This window comes from Rhinoderma darwinii, chromosome 6, assembly GCF_050947455.1.
Source record: "Rhinoderma darwinii isolate aRhiDar2 chromosome 6, aRhiDar2.hap1, whole genome shotgun sequence".
Lineage (NCBI taxonomy): Eukaryota > Metazoa > Chordata > Amphibia > Anura > Rhinodermatidae > Rhinoderma > Rhinoderma darwinii.
In genome coordinates this window covers 88900952-88906951 of record NC_134692.1, presented here as the reverse complement: position 1 = coordinate 88906951, position 6000 = coordinate 88900952, and positions in this window count along the sequence as shown.

The following is a 6000-nucleotide window of genomic DNA, read 5'->3' as shown; positions in this document are numbered from 1 at the left end:
GCTAGGTTCTCCAGCACCCGGGGCAAAGATTCAGTTTGGCGCCCCCCCCCCCAACCTCTTTCCCGACATCTCTTTCCCCCTCGCCGTGTTTGTTTTCTCTACCAATCGACGTGTCATTTCTTTTTATGTAACGCGAGCATAAAAATATTTGTACATTTCACAAGCAATATAGTTCTCAGTATAGTGCTCAGTACATAAATACAGCCCCAGAACCAAGCTCATTACATATATACAGCACCAGCACAAATACAGCTCAATTTAGTGCAACCCCTGCCGTATAGTTTTGTATGGCGTAAAACTACAGCTCCCAGCATGGCCCGAACAATGATAAGGATATGCTGGGAGATGCCGTTTCACCAAAAAATAAATCCTATCATAATCATACCACCCATCATCTCGCTGCAGAACATACAGTGACTACAGTGCTGATTAGAGGCAGAATGAACATTTACATTAAGTGACTCACCGGTGACGTCTCAGATTCTAGTTCTTTCTCTCCATCCGGTCCAGACCTCTATGATGAATTCTCCCTGTCACAGCCCATTTCTGCAGTTTGCCGCTCACATGTCTTCAGCTTCTCACTTTTCCAACATTTCTGCACCTATAAATAAATATAAAGTTATCATTATACCACATACTATGCCCCTAAATATAATAGCGCCATACAGTGCACCTCTAATTATAATAGCACCATACACCATGTCCCACACACACAATGTGCCCCCTCTAGATAGTGCCTGCCATAGAGCCCCCTGTAGATAGTGCCTGCCATAGAGCCCCTGTAGATAGTGCCCCCATATAGACCACCCCTGTATATAGTGTCCCACAAATAACTCCCCCTATAGTGCTCTACAGATAGCCCACCCCTGTATATAGCCCCCTGTAGATATAGCCCACCCCTGTATATAGTGCTCCACGTATAGTCCACCCCTGTATATAGTGTTTCACAGATAACCCACCCCTGTATATAGCCCCCTGTAGATATAGCCCACCCCTGTATATAGAGCTCTACAGATAGCCCAACCATGTATGTAGACCCCCCTGTAGATATAGCCCACCCCTGTATATAGTGTTCCACATATAGTCCACCCCTGTATATAGTGTTTCACAGATAGCCCACCCCTGTATATAGCCCCCCCTTGTACATATAGTCCACCCCTGTATATAGTGCTCCACTAGATAGTCCACCCCTGTATATAGTGCTCCACAGATAGCCCACCCCTGTATATACTATATACAAGGGTGGGCTATCTGTGGAGCACTATATACAGGGGTGGACTATATGTACAAGGGGGCTATATACAGGGGTGGGCTTTCTGTGGAGCACTATAGGGGGAGCTATTTGTGGGATACTATATACAGGGGTGGACTATATCTACAGGGGGACTATATACAGGGGTGGGCTATCTACAGGGGGACCATATCTACATGGGTACCATATCTACAGGGCTGGGATATACACAGGGGGGCTATATCTACAGGGGTGGGCTATACACAGGGGGGCTATATCTACAGAGGGGGGCTATATACAGGGGTGGGCTATATACAGGGGGAATATATCTACAGGGGGGCTATATCTACAGGGGGGCTATATCTACAGGGGGACTATATACAGGGGTGGGCTATATCTACAGGGGGACTATATCTACAGGGGTGGGCTATCTACAGGGGGACCATATCTACAGGGGGACCATATCTACAGGGCTGGGCTATACACAGGGGTGGGCTATACACAGGGGGCTATATCTACAGAGGGGGGCTATATCTACAGAGGGGGGCTATATCTACAGAGGGGGGCTATATACAGCGGTAGGCTATATACAGGGGGAATATATCTACAGGGGGGCTATATCTACAGGGGTGGGCTATATACAGGGGTGGGCTATATACAGGGGGAATATATCTACAGGGGTGGGCTATATCTACAGGGCTGGGCTATATCTACAGGGCCGGAATATATATAGGGGGACTATATCTACAGGGGGGCTATATAAAGTCCCCCTGTATATAGCCCAGCCTTGTAGATATAGTCCCCCTGTAGATAGACACCCCCGTAGATAAAGTCCCCCTTGTAGATAAAGGCCCCCCCCCCCCGCAGATACAGCCACACAGTTCTATTACAATTTTAAAGATAAATAAATATTCAAACTCACCTTATTCCCGCTCCCACGCCGTCCGGCAGCCATGGAGACCTGCTCTCTTCTGCGCAGGTCTCCTCGGGGTTGAACGCAGCATCTATGAAAGGCGCTGATTGGCTGGGCAGGATGACTTTCCCTGTCAGTCAGTCAGCGCCTTTCATCAACGGAAGCTTCACTGGTACAAAAGGTACCAGTTGCTTCATTCGTGGAAAGGCGCTGAATGGCTGGGCACGGAAAGTGCCCGGTCATTCATTGCTTCTAATTGTACCTGTGTCCTTGCGACACACGTACAATTATACAATGAACTGCGCCCGGGGCACATGCCCCGCCTGCCCCCCCCTAGCTACGCCCCTGGGTACCAGTACAGTGAAAACCCTCCTAGAAGTTACCCCATTTGGGAAACGACACCCCTTTAAGGAATTTTATCATGAGGTGTAGTGAGCATTTTGACCTCACAGGTTTTGCAGAAATTAGTACACAATAGATGTTGCAGATTGAAAATTGCCATTTCCCACATATATGCTATTTCAGTGCTTAATGTGTTGTGCCCAGCTTGTGCCACTGGGGACACACCCCCCATAAATTGTTAAGTGGGTTCTCCAGAGTACAGTAATACCCCATATGTGGTCGTTTGGGCACACTGCCAGGCCTAGAAGGAGCGCCATTTGGCTTTTGGAGAGCACATTTTGCTTGGTAGTAGTTTTGTTTAGTCTTTTACTGGTGTTTCAGTTTATAATGTGGAGGCATATGTACATCAGGTTATATGTAAGCTGGGCGGAGTACATCAGGGTATATGTAAACTGGATGGAGTACATCAGGGTATATATAAACTTGGCGGAGTATATCAGGGTATATGTAATCTGGGCAGAGTACATCAGGGTATATGTAATCTGGATGAAGTACATCAGGGTATATGTAATCTGGGCAGAGTACATCAGGGTATATGTAACTGTGTGGAGTAAATCAGCGTATATGTAGGCTGTGTGGAGTACATCAGGGTATATGTAATCTGGGCGGAGTACAACAGGGTATATGTAATCTGGATGAAGTACAACAGGGTATATGTAATCTGGGCAGAGTACATCAGGGTATATGTAACTGTGTGGAGTAAATCAGCGTATATGTAGGCTGTGTGGAGTACATCAGGGTATATGTAATCTGGGCGGAGTACAACAGGGTATATGTAATCTGGATGAAGTACATCAGAGTATATGTAATCTGGGCGGAGTACAACAGGGTATATGTAATTTGGATGAAGTACATCAGGGTATATGTAAACTGTGCGGAGTACATCAGGGTATATGTAAGCTGGGCGGAGAACATCAGGTCATAATAGGATGATGTAATAATGGGGTAAATGAATAATAAAATGATCCATGGATAGTGACGTCCGCTTTGAACCAATCCTTTATGCACAGGCCAGATTTTTGGGTGCAGGGGTCGCACTTCTAAAGGGTGTCCGTGGGATTGTACAAAATATCCGCACTCCAGCATTGCCTAATCTTTGACTTCTGCACTAGCCTCATATATAGCACAGACCCCAAAATGTCATAGTTTCCGCTGCATTTACAGGGTCTACCAGTGGGGGCTGCAAATAATCACGTGAGGTTTTAGTTGAAGAACTGCTGCACATATAAATTAGTCTGGGCCGTCGTTTTGCATTATTGCGTTCCGAGAGTCATAACTTTTTATTTTTCCGTTGACGAGATGTGTGAGTGCTTGATTTTCATGGGACGAGCTGTAGTTTTTATTAGTATCATTTTGGGGTACATGCGATTTTTTTTTTGATCAGTTTTTATTCTATTTTTTGGGAGGTGAGGAGACCATAAAACAGAAATTCTCTCACTTTTTTTATAAATTGTTAACGGCGTTCTCTCTGCAGTATAAAAAACATGTTTACTTTACTCTGCGGTTCGATATGGCAATACCAAATGTACATTGTTTTTATGTTTTACTACGTTTACACAATAAAAACGCCTTTTACTAAATAAAATGTTTTAGTGTCACCATATCCTGAGAGCCATAACTTTTATTTTTTTGTCGACGGCCGAAGTGAGGGATTATTTCTTTCTTTCTTGGGGCACTTGCGACTTTTTGATTACTTTTTATTCCATTTTTTTTGAAACGTGAACAAAAAAGCTATTTCTGCCATTGTTTTTTATTTTATTTTTTTACGGTGTTCACCGTGCGGGATAAATGTGACATTTTTATAGTTCAGGCCGATACGAACGCGGCGATAACTATTATGTGTAGTTTTTTGATATTTTTTCTAATTATAAAAGGACTTGATCAAGGAAACAGGGCGGGTTTTTCTTAGATGAATAATAATTATTAGTTTTTATTAGATAAAACTTTTATCTACCGTATTTATTTTTCTAAAACGTTTTTTTTTTTTACACTTACTAGGGGACTTGAAGATCTGATCTTCTGAACCCTGTACAACACACTGCACTACTTATGTAGAGCAGTGTATTGTAACTGTCATTTTACAACTGACAGTCAGCCTATTAGGTCCTGCCTTTGGCAGGACCTAATAGTCTTCCGTCCCTGGCCGACCAGGAAGCTGTTACTACACTTCCTGGTTGCAATAGCAACCATCGGCACCCCGCGATTTTTTGCGAGGGGGCCAATGGGTGCAGTGATCCCCCTCCCTCTGTATCAATCACTTAAATACCGCTATTGACAGCAGCCTTTAAGGGGTTAAACGACAGTGATCGGAGAGAATAGTGATCGCCGCCGTTGCAGCGGGATGTCAGCTGTATATTACAGCCGACACCCGCTGAAGATGAAGCGCGCACAGCTCCTGTGCCCGTTTCATCCTCAGGGCATTACTATACACCCATTTGCGGGAAGAGGTAAATAAAAAGTTTGGTATTTTTTTTTTTTTTACATGTCTTTCTCATCTCCTCACGGATCTCACAGAAATGAGATCAGAGAAAGTGACAGGAGCTTTCTCCTGTAGACTATGTCACAGACGGCTGTGATTAGTCAGTCTCTGAAGACGGACCAATTACAGCAATCGCCGGCATGGGGGCCTACTGATTGGTCCCCAGGCCGGTAACAGAGACAGTTGGCTGTCAATGAGAGCTGCCGTCGCTGTGTTATCACTATGTGATTTCACATAGTGACCGGTTATTCCTGCTCCGCAATAGTACAGCGCTGGTCTGCTTCAATAAGCGGCGTGTGCTGTACTATTGCGGCGCAGGTGCGCAACAGGTTAATGTATATGCATGACTACTATCATTGCGTACTAGGTGTATTACTTTACATTGATCAGCATTAAATTTCATCTGCCATGTTTTTGCCCATGCTGCCAGTTTATTTAGGTCTTTCTGTAATATTTTATAGCCAAGTTGTGTTTTAAGTATCCTACAAAGTTTTGTATCAACAGTAAAAAATTACACCTTGCTATCAATCCCATCCACAAGGTCATTATAAAGAATTAGGCTTAACACCTAAACTTGTGGTACCCTGCTGCTGACTTCCACAAATTTTGAGAAAGTACCATTTATAACTACTTTCTTTTATGTCCCTTAACCAATTCTTTATCCACGTGCATACATAGTCCACCAGACCCTGTCGCTTCAGAACAAGACTGTTGTGTGGAATAGTGTCAAATGTTTTTGCAAATTCCAAATATATCACATCAGCCGCATGACCAACATCCAGATTTGCACTTCACTCCTCATAGAAACCGAGCATGTTAGGCACATGCTGTTTTTCATGAATCCATGCTAGTATGAATAGAGAGGGGGTAGAGAGACAATAGAAAGATTAGAGAGGCGATAAAGATGATAAATTAGAGTAAGACTAGAGCGATTAGAGAGTGGATAGAGATTAGAGAGGGGGACAGAGATGATAG